Raw genomic sequence first — 15,701 nt, 5'->3', positions numbered from 1 at the left:
GCGCCTGGGTGGCTCAGTGGGTTGAGCCTCCAACTTTGGCTCAGGACATGATCTCACAGTTCATGGGTTCGAGCCCTGTGTCGGGCTCTGTGCTGACAGCTCAGAGCCTGGAACCTGCTTTGGATTCTGTGTCTCCTGCTCTCTGACCCTCCCTGACTTGCACTCTGGGTCTCTCTCTCTCAAAAATAAACAATAAAATTTTTAAAAAGAGTATAGAAAAATTAATTTACCTCAATATAGACCAGCATTCGTAAGCCACATGTGAATATGCAAGGTGAATTTTGTGTGAATTAGAGATCACAACAGCTAGAACAAAGATCTCATCAAGCGGTGGTAGGAATTATTTTTATGACAGGTGTTATTTGTTCCCTTGTTTTAATTACTCGCCACAGTGAGGGAAAGGAGGGAAGAATAATTACATGGAAAATGAAAAGAATAGATCAACCATACTCCAACACTCACACTATTGTGTGAGACTTGAAAATGAACCAGAGGGGGACCTGGGTATCTCAGTAGGTTAAGCATCCTACTTCGGCTCAGGTCATGATCTCACAGTCCATGAGTTTGAACCCCACGTGGGGCTCTGTGCTGAGAGCTCAGAGTCTGGAGCCTGCTTCAGATTCTGTGTCTCCCCCTCTCTCTGCCTCTCCCTTGCTCTTGCTCTATCTCTTGGAAAGAAAGAAAGGAAAGAAAGAAGGAAAGAAAGAAGGAAAGAAAGAACCAGAATTCGTCTCACTAAAATTTTCTCTCTCCACTTGCCACACCAAGTTAAAGATAGAAGGGTCCTTTTCTACTCATTTAAGGTATGAGCAATACCCCCACTTTCCTCAGTGGATAGATCACCAGACAGAGTCTCAATAAGGAAGTATTGCCCCCAGAACTCACTGTAGACCAACTGGACCTACAGATATCCTGGCCACCTTCCCACAGCAGCAGATATATGTGCTTACACACACACACACACACACACACACACACACACACACACACACAGTATTCACCAGGAGACATCATAGGTTACCACCCAAAACACATCTTAGTAGACTTACAAAGACTGAAATCACATCAAGTTATCTTTTCGGACCACAATGATATGAAACTAGTAATCAGTTACAGAAGGAAACCTGGAAAATTCACGTTTATGTGCAGATTAAACCACACACTCCCGAACATCCAATGGGGCCAAGAAGAAATCAAAAGGGAAGCCAAAAAGTATTTTGAGACCAGCATAAATGGAAACACAACACAGCAAACTTGTGGGATTCAGCAAAAACTTCTAAGGGGGATGTTTATAGGAATAAAGGCCTACCTTCCGGAAAAAGAAAGATCTCAATAAACCACCTCACTTTATATCTCAAGGGGAACTAAAAAAAAAAAAAACCCAGAAAGAAAAGAAAAGAACAAATGAAGCCCAAATTATGTAGAAGGAAGGCAATAACAAAACACCAGAGCAGAAATAATAAACAGAAACCAGCAAAACAATAGAAAAGACCAGTGCAATCCAAAGTTGTGACTACTTACCGCGGGCAGGGACGCAAGGGAAGACAACATTCCCAGCCAGGAAGCTGGGAATTCCCCACCCATCCTGCCCTCCATCGCTTTTCTTACTGGAGCCAGCTGAACTCACTTCGCTAGAAAGAACCAGAAACGTGCTTTCACTTCATCACGCAAGGAACCCGTTCCTCCTCCTCTCCTGGAAGCCCCTCCTCCCGGCATCCCAAAAGTCTCCCACCTTCTCAACTTGCAGCCCACTCGACTTCACCGGCTCACAGACACCTGATGGCCCTTCTCCCTCACCACACCTGCTTCTTCTCTTCGTCTAAGTGAGGCTTATCCCTTGATTTACTTACTCTCTCACATCCTCTCTCTGCCCTGCACTGAGCTTCGTGAGGGCACTAGTATTCTCCTAATTGATTGATAGATGCTCAAACCGTAGTGTCTGGACTCGGTAACCAGCATCACCTCCCGCTCTTCCCCATCATCTCCAACGATCGCAAGAGGAAAGACAGAACACTTATTCTGGTGTCTCCTTTGAATTATAATTACCTGCAAATGCCCTGGCACGGCAGGGTGCTGGGTTTTACTGTAGCCTCAGTGACTCGCTTTCCACATAACAGGACAAACTGCATGCCAACTATTCCTAAAAAGAAAAAAAAGACTCTAAAGCCCTATTTTTGCAACAACATTTCCCATGGTATAGCTCTGCTTTCACTAAAACAAAGTTTTGGGGGTTTTTTAAATGTTTTTTTTTTTTTAAATTTATTTCTAGGAGAGAGAGAGAGAGAGAGAGAGACAGCGTGAACAGGGGAGGGCCAGAGAGAGAGGGAGTCACAGACTCTGAAACAGGCTCCAAGCTCTGAGCTGGCAGTCAGCACAGAGCCCGACGCGGGGCTCGAACCCACGAACCGCGAGATCATGACCCAAGCGAAAGTCGGACACTCAACCGACTAAGCCACCCAGGCGCCCCTAAAACAAAGTTTAAAGGCAAAAAAAAAGGTTGTGGAGATGAGCACTGGGTGTTATATGGAAACCAACTTGACAAACTATTTGTAAGAAAATAAAATAAAATATAAAAAAAATAAAGGCAGAAAAAGAAATTTAAAGGCAGCTGTGTCTCTTGTGCCTACACACGTTTTAATCCACTAGCTTCCTCGTATTTTCTGGGGCCTTCTTGCTTCTGTGACTAGGTGCATGCAGTATACGGAAGCAGCCAGCGTTCACTGCGGTGCTGAGCCAGAAGAGGGGAGCGCAGGCGTTAGAGCTGGTTTGTAGTAAGGTGGTAGCGTAGAGCCCAGAAGAGCTGCCTGGAGGCATCGTCATGTGCTGTGGACGATGGGGAATAAGACCTGGATAGAGAGACACTGAGAGCTTCTTCACATGCAAGCCTCAATCGGTTCAGAGCCAATGAAACAATTCCTTTAAAAAATTTTTTTCAATGTTTATTTTTATTTTTGAGAGAGAGGCAGAGTGTGAGCAGGGGAAAGGCAAAGAGGGAAGGAGACACAGAATTTGAAGCAGGCTCCAGGCTTTGAGCCCAATGCAGGATTCACACCTACAGACTGAGAGATCATGACCTGAACCGAAGTTGGATGCCTAACTGACTGAGCCCCCCAGCACCCCCCCCCAAACAATTCCTTGGTAACAATGGGAAAGAGCTCGGTGACTCTGGTCATCAAGGGCTTGGCAAAGATTCCAAAGAGACCAGGGTCTCCTCTCATTGTCAGGAACTCAGGGCACAAGGTTGGCAGTGAACCACATGAATCTAGTCCCACCCTGAGAGGCCTCCAACACACACACACACACACACACACACACACACACACACACCCTCCACCCAGCCATGGCACAGATGCAGACCCTCAGAGTGAGACATGGTGGGCGTGCATCCTGCCCAATGTTGGTGCACAACCACACCCTCAAGTTCCTCTCTTGGAGACCCTGCTCTCCTCCGTTTTGCCCTGAACATAAGGAAGCACTCACCAGGCTGGTCTTTGCTGCAGACCTCTGTGCACAGAAGTGTCAGACAGGACGAGCTAGAGTTACAGGGACAGGCCCCTAGACCTGATCTCCCCACACAGATGTCATCTGTTGTCTCAGTGACACTACCTGCATGGAGCGTCGGGGGTGTCTCCAACAGAGCATAAAATATATCCCCTGTGCAAATCACCATCATCCTCTTTTCCTGATTAAGTACAACATTTAGCAATTAATGAAAAGATCCCAGTGGTGGGGGGGAGGGGGGGGGAGTTGTGCATAGCCAAACAGCTGACTGGAAAAGTTTTCTACATTCCCTGGGGAAAACTGTAGCTCAGAACTACAGCTGTAATCTGGCATTAAAGGGATACCCAAAGGTGCATCAAGGATTCATTCAGGAACATGATCAAAAGGATGTGACCGCAGACTTACCCATGAGATGGATCCGGGTACTTAGAGGCATTTCATCCTCTCCCTGACCTTGGAATGTAGGATCCACTTGCCTTTCCACCACCAGAGGCTGCTCCAAGGACGTAGCCTTGACATAGTGATTTGATGTTGAAAACACCTGCATGGTACACGTGCCTGAGCTCTGTTCATGCCACTTTATAAACCTTTAAGGTTTGGAAGGCAGATCTGAGGATTCATTAGTCTTGCTGCTGCCCAAGACAAGCCTCAAATGTCAGTTACTTTTGCTGTTAGAATTGCCACCTACCAACCTGGAGGGCCCTGCATCTTTCTCCGGTCTCTCCCTGCCCTCTCTGTTTGGGAGCCAGTTTCAGATTACATCAGGAAAGTCCCTGCAGGGCTCCCTTTACTGGATTTCCAATGGGGCGTGTTCCTCAGTGCTTTTTCAGCTTTCCAAAATACCGGCCATTATCATTGGGTCAGAGCTCTGGTGTTAACATGACTTTAAATTCCATGTTTCTTGCTATTTATGACCCTATGGCTTTTCAGTCTGGAAAATAGCCCATTTTCAAAACCTCTTTCCCACCTCAAAATATGGGTATCTCTAATGCCCACATGACTCCAAAGGAAGATAATTTCCCTTCTAAGTACCCATTCATCCCTGCCTCCTGAGCCTCTCATTGTGCAATCAGACTCCCCTCTATATTCTGGATCATTTGCACAGGGATGAAGCATTCCTGAATCTGTGTATTGGGCTTAAAGCAAAGCCATATAGGAGATATAACATGATAACAGAAGAATTCAGACTTTCAGTGCCAGCAACCCACCCTGATATCTGAAAGCCCTTCATGCCCCCAAGCTTTGGGACAACCATACATCCCCTCCATGGGTTTCCAACAGTCTTTTCCACCCAGAAATTGTTCTTTTTACCATCTTTTGTTTACTATTGAATATGTCTTTATGTTTTTTATTCTACTTTTAGAGCTAATTCTTTTTTAAATTTTATTTTAGAGAGAGAATGAGAGAGCACAAGAAGGGGAGAGGGGCAGAGGGAGGAGACAGAGAATCCTAAGCAGACTCCACATTCGGTGCAGCACCCAACGCGGGGCATGATCCCATGGCCCTGGGATCATGACACAAGCCAAAATCAAGAATCTGTGGCTCCGGGCTCTGTGCTGACAACTAGCTCAGAGCCTGGAGCCTGTCTTCCTCTCTCTCTGACCCTACCCTCCTCATGCTGTCTCTCTCTCAAAAATAAATAAAACATGGTTTGCCTCCTTCTGTCTCCATAAGAGACTCTTGAATGCTGAGAACAAACTGAGGACTGATGGGGGTGGGGGGGAAGGAAAGGGGGGTGATGGGCGTATAGGAGGGCACTTGTGGGGGATGAGCCCTGGGTGTTATATGGAAATCAACTTGACAATAAACTATTAATAAATAAATAAATCATTAAAAAATTTTTAAAAAAGAATCTGACACTCAACCAACTGAGCCACCCAGGCACCCCTAAGTTTTTAAAGTAAGCTTCACACCCAGTGAGCTTTTTGCTGGCATTCCCAGAAGGAATGGCATACTAGTAGCAATGCACAAACCTAAAAGCAGGTCTCAGTTTCTACAGCTGACCTCCATTTGAGGGCATTGGTATTCTTTGGTGAAATGGTGGATGCCAGGGCTACATCAGGAACAGCACAAGATGAGCTTACAGCGACTCCTTTTTTTAAAACCATGCAGCTATACAGACCTTCCATTGGCCAATCTGGGACTACATGAACATGAAAACAGATATGTGATTGTATCAGAATGCAATCTATTAAATCATACAAGAATTTAAGGATCCTTTTGACATTAATAAAAGTGAATGAATGAATGATTAAGTAAATGCATGGGGTGAAGGGAAGCCTCTTTCTTCAGCAGATTCCTGCTAATGTTGAGGAGTGATATTGGAGGACCATCCTATTGTTCTTTGATTCCCGTGGGAGCTGTGACCACTAAGGCAGGTGAGTATAAGGTAATAAGAAACAACATATTAGGAGAGTCTTAAGACATCTCCTCCTTGGGGCACCTGGGTGGCTCAGTCAGTCAAGCATCCGACTCTTGATCTAGCTCAGGTCTTGATCTCAGCGTCGTGAGTTCAAGCCCTGTTTGGGGCTCTGCTCTGGGAATAAGCCTACTTTAAAAAAAAAAAAAAAAAGGGTGCCTGGGTGGCTCAGTCAATTAAACCTCCAACTTCAGCTCAGGTCATCTCACAGTTCATGAGTTTGAGCCCTGCATTGGGCTCTGCACTGAAAGCATGGAGCCTGTTTGAGATTCTCTCTGCCTCTCTCTCTGTCTCTTCCCCACTTGAGCTCTCTCTCACTCAAAATAAATAAATACAACTACAAAAAGAAAGATATCTCCCCATAATGTGCTAATCGTCTACAAAGACCAAATGGTCAATGTAAGATGGAGAGATTTGGTAGACGCCAGCCTAACCAGGAGATCAAGGTGAACATCACCTCTATCAGGATGGGTTAGCACCATGTGTGTCTTGATGTGAGACACAGGGGAGAGCACAGCCTCATTTCCAAGGTCCTTCTACTGAGATAGTATGAGCTGAGTCTGGTCTTAAGGAAGCCCAGAGAGATCCAGGGGAGGGTCATTCAACAGAAGAAAGTAGAGTGTAATATAAATAAAGGGAAAGTCATCATAACAGTTTAAGCCTGTAGAAGAAGAGACATGGGCAACAAAGCACAGCACACATTCCTATTGAGAATCCCAACCAGAAAGGAAAAGGAGAGGTGTTTGGATCTCTTGGAAAATTTGAATATGACCCATGGATACAGCAGTGGTGGTGTATCTACACTGATTTTCTAAATCAAAGGACAGTACGTTGTTATGTAGTCTTGTTTCTGTTCGAGGGAAAACCATACTAGTGAGTTTGGGACGATGTACACCTTGTATGCACATTGCTCTCAAGTGGTTCAGAACAAAAATAGTGATGACAGAATAAAACATACAGAAATTAGTTGATAAATCAAGTGTGGTAAAATGTTAACCATTGGGGTATCTGGGTAAGAGAGATAATTATGTGTATCTGAAATTATTTCAAATTAATAATTTTAAAAATAAAAATAATTCAAAGGCATTGAATTCTCAATTTTTAAAATGAGATTGGATATTGCTAAATATCTTTTATCATTGATCATATTTTATCTTTTTTCAAATAGACATTTTGTATAACATAATGGGAAAAACAGCAAGTGAAATAAAGATATATTTAGATAAATAAATACTGAAACAACTCACACAGAGAAAAGCTGTACTCCAAAACAGTTGAAGGAGGTGCTTCATACTGAAGGAAAATTCTACCAGAGGAAAATAGGCACAAAAGAATTATTATCAGCAAAACTGGAAATCATGTAGATAGAAGTGTAATCTATATTTTCTTATCATTTCTTATTTTCTATAAGAGACAACTGGCTCACGACAGCAAAAATAACAGCATTAGTTGTAGGTAATAACATATGGAGAATACAAATTTATAAAAATAATATAAAACATTATAAGATACATGGAATTACACTATTGTAAAATTCTTACATATTCTGTAAAATGATCAACAGTAGTTCTAACTAAGATAAAATACTTTGGAAAGCCATTTTAAAAAAAATTTTTAATGCTCATTTATTTTTGAGAGACAGAGAGAGAGAGTCAGATTATGAGCAGAGGAGGGGCAGAGAGAGGGAGACACAGAATCCGAAACAGGCTCTAGGCTCCGAGCTGTCAGCACAGAGCCTGACTCAAGGCTTGAACTCATGAACCATGAGATCATGACCTAAGCCAAAGTGTGACACTTAACGACTGAGCCACCCAGGTGCCCTGGAAAGCCACTTTAAAGCAACTAAAACCACCACTAAAAAGTTATAACTTAACACTATTAATTTTTAAATGCTTATTTATTTTTGAAAGAGATAGGAAATGAAAGGGGGAGGGGGAGAGAGAGACAGAGGATCCCAAGCAGGCTCTGTGCTGTCAATGCAGAACCTGGCACAAGGCTTGAACTCATGAACCATGAGATCATAACCTGAGCTGAAGTTGGATGCTTGACCAACTGAGCCACCAAGGCACCCAGTCACCATTAATTTTTAAAAGGGACTATTAAAATACCAGACATCCCCAAAGGTAAGGGAATCAAGAGCAAAAATGAACTACTGGGACCTCATCAAGATTAAAAGCTTCTGCACGGCAAAGGAAACAATCCATAAAACTAATAGGCAACCGACGGAATGGGAAAAGATAGCTGCAAATGACATATCAGATAAAGGGCTAGTATCCAAAATCTATAAGGAACTCACCAAACTCCACACCCGAAAAACAAACAACCCAGTGAAGAAATGGACAGAAGATATGAACAGACACTCCTCCAAAGAGGACATCCAGATGGCCAACAGACACATGAAATGATGCTCAGCATCCCTCCTCATTAGGGAAATACAAATCAAAACCACACTGAGATATCATCACACTGATCAGAGTGGCTAAAATGAGCAAATCAGGAGAATCTAGATGCTGGCAAGGATGTGGAGAAACGGGCACCCTCCTACACTGTTGGTGGGAATGTAAACTGGTGCAGCCCCTCTGGAAAACAGTGTGGAGGTTCCTCAAAAAATTAAGAATAGAACTCCCCTATGACCCATCAGTAGCACTGCTAGGAATTTACCCAAGGGATATAGGAGTGCTGATGCATAGGGGCACATGTACCCCAATGTTCATATCAGCACTCTCAACAATATTCTAATTATTGAAAGAGCCTAATTGTCCATCATTTTACAAATGGGTCAAGAAGATGTGGTTTATCTATACAATGGAATACTACATGGCAACAAGAAAGAATGAAATCTGGCCATGTGTAGCAACATGGATGGACATTGAGGGTGTTATGCTGAGCGAAATAAATCAGATAGAGAAGGACAAATACCATATGTTTGCACATATAGGTGGATTAGGAGGAAGTTAACAGAGGATGATGTGGGAGAAGAAGGGAAAAAATAGGTGGGGGGAGGGAGGCAAACCATGAGAGACTCTTGAATGCTGAGAACAAACTGAGGGCTGATGGGGGTAGGGAAGAGGGAAAGGGGTTGATGGGCATGGAGGAGGGCACTTGTTGGGTTGAGCACTGGGTGTTATACGTATACCAATTTGACAATAAACTATTTAAGGAAAAAAAAACAAAAATAAAATACCAGACATCCCAAAAAGAGGCAAAAAGGAAAACAAAGAAAAAAGCAAATGGACAAAGACAAAACTAAGTCCCCAGATTCTATATTTTAGAGATAAACTAAAAAATCTGAGTGACAAATCTACAAATGGTGGCTTGAACCCTCAATATTACTTTATTTTTTTAAGTTTGTTTAATGTTTATTTTTGAAGAAGAGACATAGTGCAAGCAGGGAAGGGGCAGAGAGAGAGGGAGACACAGAATCTGAAGGAGGCTCCACGCTCTGAGCTGTCAGCACAGAACCCAATAAGGGGCTCGAACTCACCAACTGTGAGATCATGACCTCAGTGGAAGTCTGACACTCAACCGACTGAGCCACCCAGGCATTCCTACTTCATTTATCTGACCGATGAACTCTACTGAAGGTCTGTCATGTAAAGAAAATCCACAGGGTTCAAAGGCAAAGCAACCCATTGGACGACACTGATTTTCCGTGTAATATTACAGCATATTAGGGAACTAGGAGTCAAATACAGTAAGAAAGTCATGTAGAAGACTGCCATGTTTCTTACCTGCATCCATGAAATAAAGCCTCTGCCCTCCATGGAGTTGTATTTATCTGTATCAATATTAGATTCATGTACCAATTTATGCCAGTGTGTTTGGCATGCCTACACTGAGATAAAATTTGCAGAAACACTTCAAATATTCCTGAAGAAAGCAGATTTGTTTCAGCAGCTGCACCAGTCGAGGGGGAGACATGTTTCCTCAACAATTTTTGTGTCCGTTTCAATCTCATAATTTGCGGATTGACTTTGAGGTCTCTTGGTGCAGCCCAAGTATCAAAGTCACCCTCCATAAAGTGGATATTATGTAGAAACAAAACAAAAAACAGTGCTGAGTAAATGATCACCGAATAGAGTGATCATGGTGGTTATTAAAGCTGTCTTCTGCATATTTACATTTGATTTCTAACAACTCAAGGGCAGGACCTAGGAGCCCCAGGATCCCGAAGGCTCAGCAAGAAGGGGCTAAAAGTGGAGAAACATAAAGCCAATATACTAGAGGTCTCTCTCAACCATAGACAGAAATCGAAAAAGGCAGTGACATAAAATGCAAAAATAGAATCCAGCACATAAAAGTTGACAAAGATGGCCACCAGCATCAGGATGGTGTGGGCAGCTCTGGTCTCTGGGGAGCATTTGCAGTAGCTGTTGCGGGTGTGAATATACTGTGTTCTCTGGCAGTGCCTGTGCAGGAGCAGCACCACGGAGCCACTGGAGCAGACCATGAGGCCAATAAGCACGGCATCGGAGACAAACCAAGGATGGTAGTGCTTGTATTGGGACTTGATGAGCGAAACCGCTTCCTGAGGATGTTACTACCATTTCCCTTGTCCTGTGCACCAATGATTTTCACGGGAACATAGGTATTCATTAAGACGCTGAACACCCAGCAGATACAACAGGAAGGACCAGTGATCTTGGGGGCTCTTCCTCTGGGCATCGTCCACACCACTCTCCCCGGGATGAGTGTGAAGAACTGATAGGTACTCAGGGCACAGGTACAGCACATGGTGATGCTGTGAGCCACTCTGTGTATGTAATATACAAATTTACACCCAAGACTGGACAGGGGCTTCCTCAAAACAAAAAACACCATCATGTGGGGAATCCCAGCAGAGGGAACAGGAGAAACTTAACAGAGGACCATGGGGATGGGGAAGGGGAGAAAATAGTTGGGGAGAGGGAGGGAGGCAAACCATGAGAGACTCTTGAATGCTGAGAACAAACTGAGGGCTGATGGGGGTGGGGGGAGGGGAAGGGGGGATGATGGGCATGGAGGAGGGCACTTGTGGGGATGAGCACGGGGTGTTATATGAAAACCAACTGACAATAAACTATAAAAGAAAAAAATTAATTTTTAAAATTTAAATTTAAAAAATTTAAAAATCACAAAAAGAACTAAGAGATTGGCTACAGCCTTGTGGGCAAGAATCGGGTTGGGAGGCCTCTGCTTGTGTCTACACAAGATTGGGGAGACATTGAGGAGGAAGAGAGTGACATTGGCCAGAGCCCCAAAGCCCATCTGGAAAAACAAGTTGTCAGAGCCACTTCCACTGTGGTTCTTAGGGCATTGTTCTGAAAAGACATGGTGAGGGCCTCAGGGTGGTCTGGAGTGAAGGCCAGGCTGTGTTCGTGCTGACATACGGACTCTTCTTCTAGTTACGTGACCTCATAAAGGGATCCTGGGCCTTTTCTTCTTTGGAAAAGGGAGACACAGTCATATTCCATAGGCAACTCAACCTGGAGAGCAGGCCACGGACACCAATTCACAATTTCACATTATTACTTCATATTTCTATTTACTTGTTTTTAAAACACTTTTTTTTTTAATGTTTTATTTATTTCTAGTAGAGAGAGAGAGAGACAGCGTGAGCAGGGGAGCGTCAGAGAGAGAGGGAGTCACAGACTGAAACAGGCTCCAGGCTCCGAGCTGGCAGTCAGCACAGAGCCCGACGCGGGGCTCGAACCCTCTAACCGCGAGATCATGACCTAAGCGAAAGTCGGACGCTTAACCAAGCCACCCAGGCGCCCCAATATTTCTATTTACTTTTATAACCTCTTTGCCAGAATGTAAATTACCATGAATCTAAGAACCGTGCCTGTCTTATTTAAGAAATTTGATTGACCCACATGGGGCACCTGGGTGGCTCAGTTGGTTAAGTGGCCGACTTTGGCTCAGGGCACGATCTCACAGTTCGTGGGTTCGAGCTCCGTGTCGGGCTCTGTGCTGACAGCTAGCTCAGAGCCTGGAGCCTATTTCTGATTCTGTGTCTCCCTCTCTGTCTGACCCTCCCCTGCTCACGCTGTCTCTCTCTCTCTCTCTCTCTCAAAAATAGATAAATCATTAAAAAAGTTTTAAAAAAAGAAATATGATTGACCCACAAGAAGTGCTAAATAAACATGCTTTTAGTGAATAAATCAGTGAAGGGAGACAGGCACACTGTACCCCTTTTGGAATTGAAGAGTTATCCTATCACCATAATTCATTAACCTAAGATAATGAAGTAGGAACATGCAAACCCATGTTCAAATGTGTAAGATTATCTAACTCTTTAAAATTGCAAAAAAATCAACTGTCATTTTGAGAACTCAACATTATTCATAAGAGTGACTGGAGAGAAGAAAAAAATCAGTAGCCTTCTTAATATACAATATGACCCTGAAGTGTCCTCAGAGTGAACACACATGGGATTTTTATGTCAACTGTTGATCGCAGTGACCAGAAGTTCGTTAGTTCCCATGTAGTGTGAAAAGGGGTCCCTGTGTGGCTCAGTTAAGCATCTGAGCTTGGCTCAGGTCATGAGCTCACGGTTTGTGAGTTTGAGCCCCACATTGGGCCCTGATGTCAGCACAGCCTGGAGCCTGCTTCAGATTCTGTGTCTCCCTCTCTCTCTGCCCCTCCCCTGCTCACATTCTGTGTGTCTCTCTCTCTCCAAAATAAATAAGGTTAAAAAGAAAAAATAAGTACCAAGAGTAATAGTAGAAATTATGATTATGATAGGTAGTATTTTTCCCCTTGTTTTGAGTATCTATCACTACCAGGGATATGAGGAAAACATATTACTAGACCCAAAGGAAGAATAGATCAGGTATGTTCCTCCAAACTACTTCTGAAAATTAAATACAATTAAATATAATTCATCTCACATTTTTTCTCTCTCCTTGATGCCACACACATACACACGCAAACACACAAATACAAAATAAAGAAAAATGACCCCCTAAAAATCTCTGGAGGGATAATGAGGCAATTGCATCCTATGGCAGTAGGATTTCAAAAAGGAAAAAAAAACGGGGTCATTAAATCATAATATCATTATACCACAGGCTGTTTTTCTCTGTGAGTATCTGTTTGTACATGAATGTGTGTGTCAATGGGCCTTATTAATGTTAATATTTTGAAGTTATAACCCAAACTCTACACATGAGTTTTCTACTCGTATATACACACAAGCCTAAAAATCTGTTAGGTTTGAGAAAATAAGCAGATTTTTGTACATGGTTAAGAGGTCAGTGGCTCTGGTCATCCAAAGCTTGGCTCAGATTCCAAAGAGATCCCCATCTTCTTTTTCTCTCATTGTCAGGGACTCTAGCACGCAGAGGTCTGCAGTGAATCTTCCCACTGTGGTCCCACCGGGGGACACTCCCCAAAATATGTCCACCAGTCACCGGCCCAGCCAGGGCACAGGCAGGGTTAGCACCTGCCCTCGACAACGCTACTATACAAACCCAGTTCTGAGTTCCTCTCCTGTTGCAGACTCCTGTCTCCTGGGTTTTGCTCGGAGACTGAACATAAGGAAGCACACATCTGGCTGGTCTTTGCTCCAGAGCTTTGTGAAGAGAAGGGTCCATCAGGATGAGCCATAGTTATAGGGACAGGGCCCCAGACCTGACCTCCCGACAGAGGTGACATGGTAATGTCTGTAGTCTAGGTGACACTGTCTGCATGGAGAGCCTGGAGTGTCTCTAATGAGAAGATTTTATGCCCATTCCAAGTCTTCACCAGTTACTTCTGGTAATTAATGGGAAGTTCCTGACGACCAGCTGTTTCTGTGCTCCCTGTGGAAAAATCTAACTTCAGAGTCTGCATTGCCGTCTGCAGAATTGAAACTCAAGGCTGGGGGCACCTGGGTGGCTCAGTCGGTTAAGTGTCTGACTTCAGCTCAGGTCATGATCTCACGGTTCATGGGTTCAAGCCCCGCGTCGGGCTCTGTGCTAACAGCTCAGAGCCTGGAGCTGCTTCAGATTCTGTGTCTCCCTCTCTCTCTGACCCTCCCCTGCTCATGCTGTCTCTCTCTCTCTCTCAAAAATAAAAATTAAAAAAAAAAAAAAAAAAGAAACTCAAGGCTAGGTCAGGGGTCCCTTTTATAATATTTCCAAATGGGCATTTTCTTCAGTGCTCTCATGTTTCCAGAATCAGGCAGTCACCATGATTGGCTCATACTGAGCATCTCCGTCTGATCTGGAGCCTAGTCTCTCCCTTGACTTAAATACGATAATTCTTACCATTTATGGCCCCACGTCTTTTACTCCTGGAGAATATCCCACTTGAAGCTAGTCTATCCTGCCTCCGAAACCACAGGCATCCCCAGTGTCCATGTACCTCCACAGGAGGTCGTGATCTGTTCCCCAAATCACCCAGAGGGCACTGCTCCCTCATCTCTCGTCAGTCAACCAGGCTGTCCTTCTTTATTTCCAGACTTTTCCCTGGGAAAAAGCATTCCTGGATGTACAAACAAGATTCAGGGAGAAGTAATATGTAGGACAGGTAGAAAGATAGCATGAGATTCTTTAAAATCAAGAAAAAGGCCAAAAAGCAAATAGAAAATTGGGCAAAACAATAAAGAGGAAATTCACAAAAAAGAAAATGACCCTCAATCCTATGAACATTAATTATGGCAAGTCAATTAGTTATTTTTCAAGATTGTTTTGGATATTCTATATGTTTTTGCATTTTCTTATTTTTAAAATATAAATATAAAAAAATATAAAGCAATGGCAACAATAGGGATCGTGACTGATTTGTCAACTCCTTAGATCAACTAGGGGCATAAATAGGGTCGGAGTATGGAAAATCTCTTCTTCTTGATTTTGCTGTGCATCTAAAACTGCTCTGAAAAATAAAGTTTGCTAAAAGTTTGTGGTGGGGGGATAGCCTAAATGGGTAATGGGCATTAAAAAAATCTTCTCCTGAAATCATTGTTGCACCATATGCTAACATGGATGTAAATTAAACAATAAATAATTTTAAAAATAATAAAGTTTTTAAATTTTTGCTAAAAGTTTTAAAAATAATATTCGATCAAAATTAAGTTCTATATAGGGTCCATAAGGCATGAATAATTTCTGGGAGAGGCAACAGAAAATCAGGCCATGTTTAATTAAACAATGAGGTATTTATGTATATTTGATAAAGAAAACATTGGATTAAACTGTGTAGATGCATGTGAAAAAAATACTGAATTTTTTAAATTTTTATTTATTTATTTTGAGAGGGAGGGGGAGGGCCCGAGAGAGAGGGAGAGAGAGAATCCCAAGCAGGTTCCACACTGTCAGTGCAGAGCTTGACACAGGGCTCGATCTCATGAACCATGAGATCATGACCTGAGCCAAAATCAAGAGTTAGAAGCTTAACAAACTGAGTCGCCCAGGTGCTCAAAGAATACTGAATTTTTTTAAGCTATTGGAGTAGGATGGTCTGAAGGCTAAGTAGAAGGGCACCTGGGTGGCTCAGTCAGTTAAGCCTCAACTCAGGTCATGATCTCACGGTTCAGGAGTTCAAGCCAACATGAGGCTTGCTGTTGTCAGCACAGAACCGGCTTCAGATTCTCTGTCCCCCTCTCTCTGCCCCTCCCCTACTTGAGCTCTCCCAAAAAATAAATATTTAAAAAATTAAAACAAAGGATAAGTAGAGACTTGGAAACATATTTTTATTATTTGACTACAAAACAAAAATCTAAATTTGCACAAACTAAAAATGGAAAGTTTGGGTGGATGCTAGATGTAGTCACAGCAATAAAATCTATAATCTATGGACACTATCTACCATCACTTCT

General features: G+C 43.1%; 1 pseudogene; it reads right to left on the bottom strand.

Annotated features, from left to right (window-relative positions):
- Positions 1–10,058: 10,058 nt before the first annotated feature.
- On the bottom strand, positions 10,059–11,232 carry LOC120239681 (annotated as a pseudogene).
- Between the last annotated feature and the right edge of the window lie 4,469 nt (positions 11,233–15,701).

Source organism: Hyaena hyaena, unplaced genomic scaffold, assembly GCF_003009895.1.
Source record: "Hyaena hyaena isolate Hyena2069 unplaced genomic scaffold, ASM300989v1 scaffold_235, whole genome shotgun sequence".
In the NCBI taxonomy this organism is placed as follows: Eukaryota; Metazoa; Chordata; class Mammalia; order Carnivora; family Hyaenidae; genus Hyaena; species Hyaena hyaena.
This window is presented reverse-complemented; position numbering and strand designations above follow the sequence as displayed.